Below are 17956 nucleotides of genomic sequence, written 5' to 3'. Positions count from 1 at the left end.
GCATGATTTCGATTCAATAATATTTTGTTTGCAGTTTTGCTTTAATATAAGAAAGATTTTCCAGAACTAATCAATATCCCCTGATGAAAGCCCTGATTGGGCTGAAATGCATTGGGCATATTCTAATATTGTTTATACAATAAATATTATTTTGAAGATACAGTTTTTGACTTTCCCATTTTTTGGCATTCTGGGCTCCTCCCTTTTCTTTTTCATACATGTTTTTGAATGCCCATCACTTTGTTTTCTTTGATTCAGTAATGGCCTTATCCTTGTCGGATAGAAGGTAATGCAATAGCCATTCAATAGATCTACCCGGGAAAGTTTTAGTAATTGGGAGAATCAGTTTGATACGAGCATCCTTGTATAATTCACAGTTGAATAGAACGTGATCGATGGTTTCAATCACCCCCAGCTTACAGAAACAGAAACGCCTTTCCTGGGGAATTCCCTGGAAATGGCCTACAAGAATTGCAGATTGGAGGCAGTTAAATCTGGCTCTAGTGAATCGGAATCTATATTGCGATAGTCAATTTTTCGAGGTAGGCTGCAGGATTTGGGAAGAGAAAGCTCAGACCAAAATTAAGCGGTGAACATGATGTTCGTGAACTGGACATTGAGTACTGTAGGTCTATGTCCCTAATCCACTGGCCAATGATGTAGTTTGCTACCTTCCGGTCCCAAGTAGCCAAAAGATCCAATGAGAGGCCAAGACGCTTTATCTTCTCATTGAAAATTTTGAACCAGGAACTTATGAAGGAATCTCTCCATATTAGATGTAAATACCCTAGAGGGGGTCCTGCATAGGCCACTTTAGTCCAAAATCTAAAGGCCAGAAGCTAGGCTGAACACTCAATTGATGTAAAACCCGCTTCGAGTCGGAGTCCCGCAGCAGATGCACAGCGTGGCAGCCCAAATATGGAGCACAAAAAGCGCAAAAGCACCGCCTCAACTTTAGCGCTGAAACTTAATACCCATATAGGGATGCCATATAAAAGCTGCGGGAGGATTTTTACTTTATATATTTGAAGGGCAGCTGGAATGTATTGGCCACCCTGGTGTAATAGAAGCCGGTGGTAGCTTTAGAAATGTTATTAGCAGATGAGAGTGCAGCCTGTATATGAGCAGACCAGGAAAGTGAAGAAGAGAATATAATTCCAAGATATCTATATTGCCTGTGTTGCTTGGTTATAGGGCTGCTAGCGTGTTCCAGATGCCGGGCTTCTGCTGGGAGGAAGGGCGGGATATAAATCAATCAATCAAACAAACAAACAAACAATAAATAAATGCTGTGGGAGAACGGGGAAAAAGACTGAACCATTTACTCCAGCAAGAGTTTCTGATAGGGAAATCAGTTGGTTGAAGAACTGGGAAAACAGGAAGTGGAAATGCCACACACTTCCTGTATCTTGTGCCTCAAAGTGAAACGTTCACATCTCATATGGTGTTAAAATTTAATATTCTCATAAAAGCAAGAAGAGATGAAAAAGATGTCCACCTCTTAGAATTATAGAATTTTAGAATTGGAAAAGCCCATCTCCTTTGACACTCTGTCTCACACTTCTTGTTTCAGCTCTCAGTGCCTTTCAGAGTTGCCATCAAATCATAGATCCCCTCTGTGTCCACAGAAGTGTTCTGTGATTTTTTATTTTGTTGCCATCCTGTGTAAAAATCATAAATATTCATGAGGATCCATGCCTTGGATCAATGTTTTTATGGTGCTGGCAAGCACAGGATTTGTGATTTTCCCTGTTCAGTCTACCAAAGAAAGCTTTAATTTGATGATGCTGTTGTTGTTTTTGGAAGGGGGAGGACCCTGGGTTAAATCTTGCAAGTTCAAGGGGATCTGTTTTAATTCTAATAAATCTTACATTTACCCAGATCCCATAGAAAAGCAAAGAATGCGCGTGCATGTTGGTTTGCAACCCTTATCCCCTGCTCAGCACAGGATCTCAGTACAGTGCAGGATCCAACTGCATCACCAACCCTGACACATGGCTGTTGAGTCTCTGCTTAAATACTCCGGTGAGGGAGATCCACTGCCTCTCGAACAGTGGAGGCTGGTGGGTCCGATGTCAATGCAGCAATGAATCTGCTCTGGGTGTTAGTCTGAACATTCAGCACCTTTGACAGCTCCAAATGGGGGGAGGTCCCAGGAAGCAGAGCGAGGTACAAATACATCATGTCATATTCACAAACCATGTAGTGAAGGGGGAAAAGCATGAACAAGGGCAGTCCCCCCCATTGCTTTAACTGCAACATTCCACAGTTCTGATATTTTCCAGCGAACTACCAACAAAAAAGCTTGCCAGTGTGTACGCACGCATGCGCACATACACACACACACAAATACTTTTAACATAGGCAACATGAGTGAATCAACTCTCAACCTAACTTACCTTACAGAGTTGTTGGAAAGACTCCATACACACACACATGTATTGTGTGTATTTCTGATGTAAAAATACATATATCCCATATAATGGTTCATTGTCAAAATCAGCTGGTCATTGCAGAACAGTTTTTCAAATATCAGTGTTAGTCTCCTGCCACATAACAGCAGTGACACCTTGGTAAGCCTGCCTAATTGCTTTAAAAATAGGACTGGAGAGGGAGAAAAAGATTTACAACACAATCTTTTGCTGTGTCTACTCAAAAATCCTGTTGATTTACAGCACAATCCTAACCATGTCTACTCAAAAGTAAATCCTATTGTATTCAAAGGGGTTTACTCCCAGGTATGTAGGATTGGCATTGTAGCTTTACTCCCAGAAAAGTTAAAGCTTTGTATTGGGAAGATTTTCAAAACAGGCTGTGAATGAGACAAATAAACTGCTCTCTTCAGCAGCCCAAGGAAATTTAAACTCGTCTGACACCTTAAATTTAGAAAACTATAACACATTGTAATGGCATCATAAGCTACATGTAACTTTTTTATTTCTGTTCAAAAATAATTTGATAGATAAAAACAATCTATTTTTGCAAGTAATTAAAAAAACCTACATATACACTTTTATTATCATAATCACTGAAATAGTGTACTTTGAATGCCTAACAAGATCATGCTGTGATCTTCTGTTCTGGACCTCGTGCTGGATGTGTGCGCACACAGAGAAAACTGGGAGTGAAGAGGCACACACAGTAAGGGGCTATAAGCTTACTTGACTCATGTGATGTGCAGACAAGCAGGAAAAGGCAGCTGTTTTCAGAACCTGAAAAGGGTTCTAGCTATTGCCTGGAGATCAACAAATCCCATATCAATCACAACTATTGACTACAAGCTCACTTTTTAATCAGAAGTTGTAGTGTGGTGGTGGGGAACTGACATTTTGGTGTATATCTCGATCTAGAGCACTTAGGAACTTACTTTTAAAAAAAGAAAAGAAACCTAAGAGTCTGGAGCCCTTGGTAGTCCTGAGCCCAGGAGAAACGGACCCCTTTTACCCATCTGTCAATAGCCGTGTCTGTCAGGGAGCAGTTGTTGGACTGGGGCATAGAGTGTTTTCTTCTTCAGTGTTAAAATCTTTAGTTTTAATGTCCTTCTGATCCACAAGAGGGAATTCATGCTGGAAAAGGAGGCTCAGGTTGATGAGAAAACTTAAAAGGCTAAATGGCAAAATCTCTGGAATGACATTTCATTAGCAACATCCAAAGAGCACTTCTCAAAGCAAAAGAACTACGGAACATGTAATTGCATATACTGGCAAAATAATGTATGATGGTTTACCATAATGAAGAATTCATCATTTCTTCTTTGCATCTCTGGAGGGGCCATAATTAAGCTGGCCTGCCAAAGATTTCCATTCATGCACCTTTCAAAGAAAATTATACATACAATGCTGAATAGGGAAATCGTTACACACACACATGCACAGCTTAATGGAAATAGTGGAAGTGGGGGGGGGGGTTCTTGTCCAAAAGGAACTGAATTGTATAAATGTTTTCAGAAAACAAAAAAACACAGTAATTCATAGTGTACTCTGATTATAGATGCCATACAGTATTTAGTATGTTAATTTCCCCCCCTCCTAACTGAGTCATCTTTTCATAGGTATTTACGTCATTTGATCTGGCCAATCCATCATGCTGCAGGCAGTAAGTATTACTTTCTTTAATATTGCCCCAAGACAGCTGTCAGGAGCTAAAGGAAATACAATGATGACTGTGAAATCATTAAATACTGTGATGCATAACAACTCTAGTTTAACTGGAGAATATTTTTAGTTCCCAGAATATTTTTTTGCACACATACACCTGCATCTGGAATATCTCTTTTCATCTCATCTTTATTGCTTGCGGTCATTGACTAGCCATACAGGTACAAGTATTTAAACGCAGAAAGGCAGAAGAATTACATATAAACAAGTAAACAAATTAAATTATTTAACTTATATATAAACAAACTTAAGAAAATAAAATCTGGTATACCAAAGTTAAGATGTATTAACCATCTGTTTTCTTATAGTACATCCTAAAGCACAATATTTTGCCACTTTAAAAGTTATTTCATTTCTCGAATCTGAGAGATGGAAGGAGGTATAGAATGTGTCAGATCTACCTGGTAAGTGTTTTAGAACTGGAGCAATATAAAAGGAACGAATGTTCTTAAAATATGAACAGTGTAACAGGAAATGAGTGGTTGATTCAACCTTGCCCGATTGGCATGGGCAGATGTGTTGGGAATAAGAAATGCACAAATATTCCCCTCCAACAAGGCTGATGGTAAAGAATTAAAACGAGCCCGTGTAAAGGCTCTATGATACTTAGGAATCTCCAGAGCACAAAGATAGGCTTCAGGGGCAAGATTCTTATTGTAATTCACCGAAAACAAGTAATGTGAGGCCCAAGCTCTTCTTATAAGGTAAGGCAACTTCCCTAATCCAGTTCTTGATCATTTCTTTGGCCTTTATAGGTCCCAATTGAACCAAAGCTGAGGGAGAAAACCTGTGACGATGTAATTTTTCCTCAGACATACTTGCCCAACCAGAGGTCAGGTTGTCTGTTAAAATCAAAGGAGCTAATCCTTGAGGTCTGAAATTTAGCTTGAGCCAAAAGCTTAATGCGTTTAGCCATGCTCGTGCTTTAAGAGAAACCAGCCCAGATTCCAATCTAAGTAGGGCATTGGGAATACCACATGGGGCACCAAAAATAGATTTTAGAAACTTGGACTGTATTGCCTCCAGGGAGTGTAATTCTTTATAGATACATATCTAACAGCCATAGAGTATTGGGCCAACACCTTGCCCTAGAAAACTTTGATGACAGAGGGGATATGGGAACCCCCTTTTGAAAAGAAAAATCTAAGAATAGCAGAGATAGATCTTTGGGCATTCTCAGAAAGATGTGCAATTTGGGCTCTCCATAGGCCAGTTGTTTGAAAAACTACGCACAAGTATTTATATACCTTGACCTGTTCGATATCGTGCCCATTGACTCTTCATCTGTGCTTAGTAAATATTTTGGAAAAGACCAACATTTTGGTCTTTTGGTAGTTTATTGTAAGATCCTCCTCTGTACAGTATGCCATAAAGGCATGAAGGGGTCTCCGGAGTCCTGATTCTGAGTAAGATAATATAACAGTGTCATCCGCATACAATAAGGCATGAATGGATCGGTTGCTAATTTGAGCAGGTGAAAGTCTGGGTTTGTTAAAGTTGGGACTAGAGAGTTGATGTAAAAATTAAATAATAGGGGGGCCAGAATGCAGTCCTGTTTCACTCCTCTGTTTTGTGGGACCGAGGGGGACAGATGACCCTGTGCGTTGCACCTTACTCTAAGAGAATTATTTTCATGCAAGGTGTGAATTAATATTAATAATATGAGATCAAGAGAGGAGACCTCCAGTTTTGCCCACAGTCTGTTCCAGGAGATACTGTCAAATGCAGATGTAAAGTCGACAAAAGCTGAAAAAAGAGCTCTATTCAGCCTATAGCTATATTTCCTAATCAGATGATGTAAAATCAGGCATTGATCAGTGGTGGAGCAACCTGACCTAAAGCTGGCTTGCTCATCTAGAATATAAAGGCTGTGAGCAGAAAATAAAAGGTAATCAATATTATTATGTTCTAAAGCTGGGCTCTCCAGCCTTTTTCAGCTTGGGGCACATTTGGAAGTCTAAGAAATTGTCATGGGCACCACAAAATACCCATTTCACAGAAGAAAATTTGGCAATGCGTAGAACCACTCCTCAAAATAGGCACACATCTACACTCACCATGCACAAATTAAATACAGCCCCCCCTCACGAAAAAAAGCAAGCAGGCAAACTCCAGAAAAAAAGGCAACCCTCCCAAATCCAGAAACTCTCCATCTTTAAAACAAATAAATAAATAAATGAGAGGGGAGGTCCTTGGCAGGCATCAAGGGGGGTGTCTGGGGATGCCATGGTGGTCACAGACATCACATCAGGAACCCCAGTTCTAAATGAACTTGTGGTACTTGTGAAACAGCAGGCATATGGAAGACGGAGATTGAAGTGTATGTGCCAGCTTGAGCTCTGTATCCTTGATTCCCAATGGCAGTTGGAGTGCTCACATGCTACTTTGTATTTATGTTATTTTTATTTATTTATTAGATTTATATCCCACCCTTCCTTCCAGTAGAGCCCAGAGTGGCAAACAAAAGCACTAAAAACACTCTAAAACATCATAAAAGCAGACTTTAAAATATATTACAACAAAGTATCCTTAAAAACATATTAAAACATCTTTTAAAAATCTTTTTTTTAAAAAAAGCTTTAAAAAACTTTTTAAAGAAAGCTTTAAAAATGTATTAAAAGGCAACTCCAACACAGATGCAGGCTGGGATAACGTCTCTACTTAAAAGGCTTGTTGAAAGAGGAAGGTCTTCAATAGGCGCCAAAAAGATAACAGAGGTGGCGCCTGTCTAATATTTAAGGGGAGGGAATTCCAAAGGGTCTGTGCCATTACACTAAAGGTCCATTTCCTATGTTGTGTGGAACGGACCTCCTGATAAGATGGTATCTGCAGGAGGCCTTCACCTGCAAAGTGCAGTGATCGACTGGGTATATGCGGGATAAGACGGTCTTTCAGGTATCCTGGTCCCAAGCTGTATAGGGCTGTATACATCAAAACCAGAACCTTGAACTTAGCCCAGTAGGTAATAGGTAGCCTGTACCTATGTTCAGCTGCTCAAGAGTTTAAAATCACATATAGCTGTCCCTTGAATAAACTATGAGCCAGCCTTATGAATTGTGGGATTGTGACTCATATTTTGGTATTGACAGTCTTGGTTGCCATTTGCTCTGTACACCAGTACTCAGAGCTGCTTCTGTTTACAAACCCAACTTTGTAGCTCCATAACCATTCTGTACTGCAGTCATGGCCATAGATGTGCATGTATTTTGTTAGCTGCCTTTTTATGCTGAAGGTTGCAGGGTATCAGTTTAATAATAATGCATGCATGTCATTTGATCATTGCTTTATTCCTCAACTTGGGATGCTAGAGATTATTCCTTCTTCAGTGGGTTCATATTCCAAAGCACACTCACCTCATCTGCTCCTGGATTAATGTGTGGATTGGAACATGGTCCACTTTGATATCCACACTGCTACCAAAGTCTGCCATGGGATCAATGGGTCCAAGGGGGCAGCCATGTTTTTTCACAATATCCATGGGAGGGACAAGATGCCGTCACTTTCCTCCAGTCCCAGAGTTCCAAGTAGCATTTTCAGCTTCATTTTCAGCTGCATGCTAGTTGCTGCACTTTCAAGCTGCTCTAAGTACCTATAACCTCTTGGAAAGGGAAGGGAAGATAGTGCTTGGACCACCTAATTAAAACGCTTTAGAAAAAGAATCATAGGAAGCTGCCTTACACTGGGTCAGACCATTGGTCTATCTAGCTCAGTATAATCTACACCAGGGTTTCCCAAACTTTAGTCCCAGAACCACTGGTGGTAAGAACGTAAGAGCATAAGAACAGCCTGCTGGATCAGGCCAGTGACCTATCTAGTCCAGCATCCTGTTCTCACAGTGGCCAACCAGATGCCTGTGGGAAGCCCACAAGCAGACCTGAGCCCAAGAGTATTGTCCCCTTCTGCGGCTTCCAGGAACTGGTTTTCAGAAGCATACTCCCTCTGACTATGGTGGCAGAGCACAGCCATCATGGCTAGTAGCCTTATCCTCCATGGATTTGTCTAATCCTTTTTTCAAGTCATCCAGATTGGTGGCCATCACTGCCTCTTGTCGGAGGGAATTCCATAGTTTGACTATGCGCTGTGTTTAGAAGTACTTTCTTTTGTCTGTCCTGAATCTTCCAACATTCAGTTTCATTGAATGTCCATGAGTTCCACTTTTCTGTATGCACTTTCTCTATGCCATGCATAATTTTATACGCTTCTATCATGTTGCCTCGGACTCATTCATGTAGCCCATGGCATGCCTGTAGAAATACAATAAAAATCATACAGCATCTACCAGTGCATGTTACAATGAGGAAATATCAGTATTTTAAAAAGAAACATTGACAAATAGTCATTCTAACAATCAATGTTTTAGAGGCAGATTTTTTTTTTCAAAAAAAGGAAATTTGCTACATTAAAATCCAATCCTCAGTGACTGAGAATAAGTGAATTAATGGGAAATTTGGTACCAAATCTGAATTGGGCAGGATTCTAGCTCATTCCTAGTCTACACTGACTGGCAGCAAATTGCCAGATTTGAGGCAGAGGACATTCCCAGTCCTAGCAGGAGATGCTGGGAATTAGCAGATTGCAGGATCACACACAACAGGATGGGTCCTCCTCGTGCATGGGAGGGGGAGGAGAGAGTGTGGAAGTATGTGCAATCCCACCACACCTACAGTATAATGTGAAGCATGACACATGCATGCATGAGTCCCATGTTCCTTGCTCTCAAAAAGGGAGGAAAAGATCACAGATAGGAGCATGTAGTCTCTCTCGCATGCACACTTTAAGTGTGTTGGAAACATTAACCGTTTTCTAGATATGTGCCCCAGAGATCTTACTCTGGTAATCCTGCAAGATTGCCATAAATTCCGTAGTAATTCTGTCAATCAGATGCACATTTGCAACAATTCCACTGGGGTTTATAATCTAAAGTGAAATTTTGTTAGGAAAGGTTGTGGCTGCCATCTCTGTGATTCGAAAAGCAATTTGCCTATGGACCAGATTGACTATAGATGCCTTAAGGAAGAGGAGCTTTGCTTTCTTCCCCCCATCCTTGTGTGACTTGCACAGAAACGTAGGAAGCTGCCTTATATTGAGTCAGACCATTAATTCACCTAGCTCTGTTTTGTCTATATTGACTGGCAGCAGCTCTGCAGGATCTCTTCCAGCCCTTCCTAGAGATGCTAGGGATTGAACTAGGGACCTTCTGCTTGCAAAGAAGATGCTCTGCCACTGAGCTACAGACCTTCCCTTAAGACTTGTTTGCTGTAAGGGCTCCTTATGGCACAGCACTTTGGTACTAATGTTAAGTCTCTCTGCATGGGGGTACAATGTGGCCTGGATTGCCTGCACTGATGGGTGCAGGCCAGACATGGGAATGATCCTAATTTGACCCAAGGTGCTGGGCTTGAGGGCTTTTGTTCCCTTTCAATCACATGTTCTTTGGTTCTGTTATTTGCGAATAGCTTTGAAGTTGGGCTATCTTTTATGAAGCAGTTTAAAAAGCTATTCAAGGCGCTTAGCAACTAGACTTCCTTGGGAGCTTTAATGTAAAGTGCTGCCGGGAGAGTGCTTTGAATTGGCTCCTCCTGAACATTAGCCATTTGTCCCACCTAGTAGAAATAATGGTAATAAAAAATCAAACACTGTACTCCCAGTGGCATTTTTTTGCTTTCCATTTTGCAGCCATTTGCTCACCAGCTGGTGAAGCATAGTAAAGAATATGATCTGTCAAGTACCTGCATGCTTCCACATTGTCCCCTTGACACCATTTGCTCATTTGCTTATTCTTTGCTCATTCACTTAATTCTTCCAGAGTGTTGCCTGCCTGGGTTGTTGTTGACCCCCCCTTCACCACTCCCTTTAGATGTCACCCCAGTTTTAAAACCTTTTGTAGTTCTTTTTGAAGCATCTATCACAATTGCAGCACAGTCATTTGCAGCCTGAAGCTGTGTAGCGCAATTGCCTCACCTGGTATGGCAGAGCAATTTGTGTGACAGGTTTGGTAAGAGGAGCAACTCCACCTTTCTCCATTACCTGCCTGGCTCCCCACAATCATATCTTGCACAATGCCATCTTTCTGCTTGTCAGTTTCACCGCATTGTGTCTTGGAAGGAGACCTAACTGGCTACAGAGAGGAAGCCCTATCCAGTTTCACACTTTTAAATCATCATCACCATCAACAACAAGAATATTTGATGTATTTACAAGAATATACAAGAAGATTTATTAATTTTTATTGATTTAATTATCTGAATTTATATATCACTTGATTGTGTAAAAAAAACCCTCTAAGCTGTTTACAGGAAACATTAAGATTTCCAATAGAAACAGTTAAAAACCAGTAATTAAAAACAATTTAGAAAGCAGTAGATGAAAAAGAGTTGAAAGCAAATCAACATCTGGATAGGCTTGCTTAAACAGAACTGATTTAAGCAGACACTGAAAAGAATATAGCAAAGGCACCTGCCTGATGTAAATCAGCAGGGAGTTCCAAAGTATGGATGCTGTATTTAATATATAAAATACAAGATACAATACAAGGATAAGAGGATAAGTCAGTGGTGAGGAATGTCCATTTGGCCTGTGAGGCTGTTTTGGCCAAGACACGCCCACCTGCCCTACACCTGACATCATATATGGCATCAAGTGTGGGGCAGGTGAAGATGTGGCTTCTTGCCAAAAGCAAGGTTTGCCCTGTGCCTTTGTAAGTGCTGCCATTTGATTCCAAAGTATACAGACAAAGGAAAATGCTTTGCTTGATGGCAACAACAAGGGCAGTTCCCAGCACTCTCCCTCTCTCCTCCACCAAAACACAGTTACATCTGAACCATATTGGCTTTGAAATTCGGTATGCTTCTGAACACCAGTTGTTGGAAACTGCAGGAGGGGAGAGTATGTTGTGTTTAGACCCTGCTTCCAGGCTTCCAATAAGCATCTAGTTCATCACTGGATGGGATGGGCCTTCCTGATCCAGCTGGGATCTTTTCACATTCTTATGATCTGGAGGACCAAAGTTATCCATCCTTGCTTTAAACCTTTTCTTACTGGGGTACTTATGGCAGCTCCCAGACATACTTCCAGACTGGCCAGACAAATCTAAATATTTCTTTTTAGCCTCTGTGGGATGCTGTGACACTGCAGCCATTTAGACAACACCCCTTCCAGAGGGTTGAATGCTGCCTGCTGGGGTTGATAGCCATCTCATTGGAGCACCCGATGTGAGCAGAAGCCATTAGATGTTCTCTGACCAGCACTGGAGCAACTCTGCCAGTGCAGAGAATGTATCAACAGGAATCTTCAATGGGCTTTTAAAAAAATATTGTGAAGGAACAGGTCAGTTAGCTCTGAGCGAGGATAGTTAGATGGATACTCCAGATGTAAGAGCAGTATATCTCTGAATAACAAAGGCTGGTGGGGATAAGTTAGAGGATATGGCTGTTGCTTTCATGCTAGTAGCGGCTCAAGACATTCTGCTGCCTGTGAAGTAATGCACCAAATGTGAAGTAATGCACCCAAAGCATTAAATATCAAATGCTATTTTAATGCTTGAAAAAGTCCAGCTGCGCCATTCAGACATCAATTCCAGCCTGTACCTGTTCCCTTAAATTCTGCTGCCTGAAGCAGTCCCCTTTGCATGATATGGCTGTCCTCGCTTCATGCTCTGCTTTTGTGCTTTTCCAGAGGCATCTGGCTGTCCACTACTGGAAACAGAATGCTGGGTTTCCACTACTGGAAACAGAATGCAATGCTCTTTTGTTTCATTAAGGCACATGTGTGGCATCCCTCATGCCCTACACCGTACCCCTCATCTCCAAGTTGCCTGCCTGTCTTTCTCACTGTAAAAAAACAATGCCCCACAAAATAGGTTCCACTTGCAATGACAAGTATCCATGTTTCAGGGAAGGATTAGTAGAGATGGGTGGGTAGCCAACTGGCCAGATCTATCACAAAGACAATCTGGTGTCTGCGGTGGAATGAAACGTGCCCCAGGATGCCATGAACATTATGCAACTTATCCAAGTGTTCTACATTGTAGCAGAAATTACTACAGCCATAAAAGTAATCTGCTAAACATTTTTAGCACTTTTAAAACTGAAATGTCTACAGGGTTTTTAAAAACATCAATAAAAAGTGTGTCAGTGAGAAAAAAATGAGAATTTTTAATTAAAATGTAATTGAAAAAATAAACACTAAAATGATCAGCAATTGTATAGTATTCTTCTCTGTATTCCTTCCAATCTTACTATTAAGGCCTCTCCTCTACCCAAGATCTTTCCACCATCTTCTCAATCTTTGTTGAAGATGTATCTCCTTGCTGTCTCCAGGGCTTTTACCTATTGTTTATCATGGCCCCAAATCTTTATCCTCTAAAGCAGAAGAGATGTGGAACCTGTGCCCTCTAGAAGGTGTTAGGCTACATCTCCCATCATCACTGCAATGAGGGATTGATTGGGAATGGTAGCTCTGTGAGGGGAATAGGGGTCTCTTAACAACTCTCAGCACCTTGAACAAACTACAGTTCCCAGGATTCTTTGGGGAAAGCCATGACTGTTAAAGTGGTAAAACAGTACTTCAGATGTCAGGTACAGATGTGCCCCAGGTAGGGATGTGCTAGAATTCTGTCCACATTTGGTATGAAATTTTCCATTAATTTGCTTATTTGCTATTATTGCAGATTGGATTTTTATGTAGTGATTTTCTGCAACTATTTTCAGAAACAGATTTTTTTTAAAAAACAAATCCATGCCTAAAATATTGATATTAATATTGATATTTTATTGATATTTCCTTCAATTTATTGACATTTCCTTTCAGAATATCTACAATTCCTTTAACATATCAATATTAATATCAATATTCTTTCGGGGGGGGGGGAACAGTTGGTAAAAGTAGCCGCTTGCAGACAAAGAATAAACTTGAACCATTACCAGCCAACTGATCCCATCCCTAACCCCAGGTTATTTATTTATTTATTAAATTTATTAGTCGCCCATCTGGCTGGTTGTCTAGCCACTCTGGGCGACGCACGACATAAAAACATACAATTCACATTAGAGCCTTAAAATTCCAACAATAACACTAAAATCTAACCCACCCCAAAGGCCTGCCTGAAGAGCCAGGTTTTCAGGGTCCGGCGGAAGCTCATCATGGAGGGGGCATGGCAGACGTCATTTGGGAGGAAATTCCATAGAGTGGGTGCCATGATTGAAAAAGCCCTCTCCCTAGTTCTCACCAGTCTATCTGTTTTAACTGATGGGATGGAGAGAAGGTCTTTTGAGGCTGATCTTGTTGGGCGGCAACATTGATGATGCTGGAGGCGCTCTTTCAGATAGACTGGGCCGAAACTGTACAGGATTTTAAAGGTCAAAACCAACTCCTTGAACTGGGCCCGGAAAGCAACTGGTAACCAGTGCAACTCCTTCAGCACTGGAGTAATGTGGTCTTGCCGGTGGCTACCCTTAATCAGGCGAGCCATGGAGTCACTCCTCAAAAAGACAATTCTGGCAAATACATGTAAAGGTATATAATTATAAGTTATATTTTTCTTTGTACCACAGTCCAGATCCAAAACTCAGATGCAAAGAGTGCCTTAGCCAGACAAGAGGAGGAAACATAGAACTTCCAGTATTACAAGATGATCCAGTTGGCTACCAGAGCAGCTATGTACTCCAAAGTGTGTGATGTTAAGGGAGTCCCCAAAGAACAGGTGTATATCTAGGCATTAAAGTATTAAAAGTAAGATGTCAAAGTAAAATTAATCCCAGTTCCCACATCCTGTCAAAATTCTACAACTTAAGATACTCCCAAAAGGTGTGAAGCAAATCAGAATGTTTACTTATAGAGTTGGATCCAGGAAAAACTTTTGGCAAAATCAGATCTAAGGCCACAGCAAGACAGGAGGAGGTCAAGGAAAATACACAGAAGCAAGTCAAGGAACCGATAAGCAAACCAAGGAACACATACAAAGGCTTGGAGAGGCCCAGAAACAAGCAAGATTGAGGACTGGAATTCACAATATACTGCACACTAATTGAGGGTGCAGCTGAGCAAACAAAAGCAAAGGTCCAAGGACAGTAAAAATAAGGAGATCCAGGAATAGGGATGGGGGAGAAATCTGATTCAGTTCACATTTAAAGGCAAACCTACCAAATTTGCAGTTTTCAAAACAATATGCAAACTGAAACCCAGCCATCTTTCATAATTCACACTTCTGCAAATTTTGTAGTGCAGTTCTCCAGCCATGTAACGTGTATAAAAATGCATGTATTGGTGATGGTGTTTGCCATCATCAGGCAGCAGCAGCAGTGACCCTGCTTTCTGGCGAGTACCATTCTGTTTGCCCTGAATGCCCCAGGTGTTGCACAGTTCTGGAGCATTCTGGGGTGAAACGGTGGCCACCACACAAAATAGGTGAAGCGTGGGGGGGCACAATTTTTGCTGATGGCTGCCATTTTGTTCCACACAATCGCCCATAAGAGTACAATATATGGAGCATTCAGGAAAAATAAAATGGCAGCCACCAGTCGACAGCTACTAAGATAATCTCTGTTGTTGCTGCTGCTGCTGCTGCTGGTGGAGAAGATAAGCCTCTTCCACCCCTGAATAATTGACAGGCAGGTACAAAGGAGATAACAACAATGAAGCCATTCATACCCATTTGTTACACTTGGTATTCATTTTGCAATGAATGAAAATAGGACTGGATGGGCCCCATTAGTTTGCATTTCCTATTTGTTAGGAAATGAAAAAAGGGCCGTGATTGCTAGCAATGTCTTCTTGGGGTAGCTGAGAGTCTGAAGCTACCAAGAATACAGCAAAGATTTATTTGTTTGTTTGTTTATTAATTAAATTTATATCCTGCAATTTCTTCCCAGGAGCCCATAAATTTAACCCACTTATGTTTCACTGAAGATGAGCCATGAGTTTTCATACCCCTAGCAGGCTGGTTCTTGCAAGTGAAGGGGGGGCATGTTTCTGTTTCCTGACTCCTAGCTGAGCAGAGCAGAGGGAGCTGTCTCAGCTGGTCCACAGGAGAATGATACAAGCAAGCCAGCTTTCAGAGAGCGAGTGAACAGAGCGAGCAAACAGGGAGAGCAAACAGGAGTTTGACAAAGGAGCTGTAGCGAGGAAAAGAAAAGGGCCAAGAGGGCTGTGAAGCCATGTGCTCTGAAGCCATGTGCTCTGAAGGGCTCCATAGCAGCTTGATTGGAAGGGGTGTGGCCTGATAGCTGTTGGCTTAAGGGCATGGCCTGAGAACTTCTGAGGGCAACAGGCAGCAGCTGTGTGTGCTGGGACTTTCATTCTGTTTCCTGACTCCTAACTGAGCAGAGCAGGGGGACCTGTCTCTGCTGGTCTACAGGAGAGATACAAGCAAGCCAGCTTTCAGAGAGTGAGCTAACAGAGCGAGTGAACAGGGAGAGCAAACAGGAGTTTGACAAAGGAGTTTGACAAGGAAGGTCAAGGGGAGGTCCCTAAAAAAATTACTAATCCTTCTTGTACAGTGCACTACATACCAGTGGGACTTCAAGTTTACCCTGAAGTAGGACAGGACAAAGCTGCCACTCCAAAACAAGTAGATAGAAAGAAACAAAAGGTAGAAGAGAGTATGAATGGGAAAGATACTCCAGTGGTTGTGATCTGCAAGGTGTGTGCCATGTTTGTTTTCTTGCCTGAGAACAACATGGCGTACATGTGCAACAAATGCAAGCTTGTGGCACTGTTGGAAGAAAAAGTGAGAGGCCTGGAACGGCGGGTGGTCACACCGAGGACTATAAGAGAAGTTGAAGAGTTCTTAGACAGAACGCTGGAACAACAGCAGCAAAGAGAAGTGGAGGTGGAAGAACAGCAGCATGTGGTAGCAGAAGAGGAGACTGCTTGGAGAGGAACAACAAAATGGAGGAATTTCGTGGGAAAGGGTGACAGTTAGGAGCAAAAGAGCTAGAAGACACTCTTCACCAGTGGAACTATGGAACCACTTTCAACCACTCAAGGATGAAACTGGAGGACAGCCTGTGGTGGAAGAATTACAGGAGACCCTGTGTGACAACAAGCAAGAGGCTGAAGCTCAATCAAGCAGGGGCAATGAAACCGTACCCCACAACAAGAAGAGAAGAGTACTAGTAGTGGGAGACTCCCTACTGCATAGGATCGAAACCCAAGTATGCCGAGAAGATCCGTGGACTCGCCAGGTATGCTCTCTACCAGGATCATGGATTAGAGATGTGATGGAAGCATTGCCATCACTCATCAAGCCCACTGACAAGTATCTGTTTCTCCTCTTCCATGTGGGAACAAATGATACTGCCAAACGGAGCTTATGAAGAAATCACATCAGACTTTGAAGCTCTGGGAAGGAAACTCAAGGGCTTTGGGGCCCCAATAAGTTTTTAGTACTTAGAAGAGGAGTAGAAAGGAAAGAAAAATACTCCGTGGGAATGAATGCCTGTGAAGGTGGTGCCGACGTGAGAGATTTGTATTCTGGGACCACTGGCTATGCTTCCTGGAAGATGGACTGCTGGCAAGTGATGGGTTGCATCTCACAAGGACTGGGAAGAATGTGTTTGGCCACAGCATGGAGAAATTCATCAGGAGTGCTTTAAACTGAATCATAAAGGGGAGGGAGACGTAAACTTGGTGGTAACAACTGATGAAGGCTTGTGCTCAGTAACAGGAACAAAGAGATTGGCTCTAATAGGGCCCAGTAACAGTCTCAGAAAAATGTAGTAAGGAAGCCAAGCCATAAATCACATGGTCTTCAATGTCTGTATACTAACACGCAGAGCATGGGAAACAAGCAGGATGAACTTGAACTCTTGATACAGGAGGGTAATTACAACTTGATAGGTATTCACTAATAGGCAAAAAACCTTGCGGTTTAAGAATGTACCTGTAGCCCACAGATATTTCTACCAAACTTTAAAAAGCAGGGAAATTGGGCAGCTATAGTGAATGCACCAGGGGAGCAGGAGACCTGAACTCCTCTCTGAGATATTGTACTGCCCCACAAAGTTGTCAAAATGCAAACACAATTTGGGTTGGTCTTTCACAGTCCAATCCACTTCCTGTGTAGCTTGGAAGAATTTGGTAACGTGCCTCTGAGCATATGGTGAGTGGTGGCAACACCTGCCATCTCCAAAGATGGAGAATTATATTTTTGTATGTTTGTTGGTGTTCTTCTTACTTTGCTTCTTTCCTGTGTTACTAATATTTCTACAGAGAATCTAAACTAGAAAATTTTATTTCCCTCATTATTCATCCTAGAAATCTGTGTCAAATTTATTTTTATTAATTTCAAAGCCTTTTTATTGGTTAATGTCGTATGATGGTGAAGATAGCCTTTTTTGTTTCAAACTGGAGGTTATGGTCTATTTCTATTTTGGGTGCATTAACAGTTGGACCTGAAACTGCAGTTTAATGTAAAATCAGACTGATTCCAATATGCTGCTACTTTAGCAATGGCTCTAGTTGTTGGAAAAAAGAGGATGCATGTTTTCAGCCTATGTTTAAACCACTTTATTTAAGGCAAGGAGTTCACAATCAATTAAAAACATAGAGCACACCTAGAATTTTGCTAGAATATATTTCACCTCCCACTGTTTTATCTTGTGCAAATTGAGACACTTCTGAGGTCCACTGGAGATTATTTTGCAGACGTCAGTGCCATTATTCCACAATTATGTTTGGAGTTTTTTTAGTATAAATTTTGCAGTGTTGCTGTACTTCACATATTCATAGAAACAAAAGCAAAAGAAAATGATTTCCTATAGAAAACTTCACTAAAATTGCAAAGTAAATCAGACATATTT

The 17956-nt window shown here is 41.5% G+C and overlaps 1 protein-coding gene across 5 annotated transcripts in view; it reads left to right on the top strand.

The window, feature by feature from the left end:
• PRLR (prolactin receptor) overlaps positions 1–17956 on the top strand; it is a 255714-nt gene that overhangs the window by 31188 nt on the left and 206570 nt on the right. For all 5 annotated transcript variants that reach the window (XM_061616207.1, XM_061616167.1, XM_061616197.1 and 2 more), the window contains one exon: positions 4052–4095. The gene's annotated coding sequence lies outside the window, so the exon portion shown is untranslated. The remainder of the gene's footprint in view (positions 1–4051; positions 4096–17956) is intronic.

The sequence above is a fragment of the Rhineura floridana genome, chromosome 1, assembly GCF_030035675.1.
Source record: "Rhineura floridana isolate rRhiFlo1 chromosome 1, rRhiFlo1.hap2, whole genome shotgun sequence".
Classification (NCBI taxonomy): Eukaryota; Metazoa; Chordata; class Lepidosauria; order Squamata; family Rhineuridae; genus Rhineura; species Rhineura floridana.
This window is presented reverse-complemented; position numbering and strand designations above follow the sequence as displayed.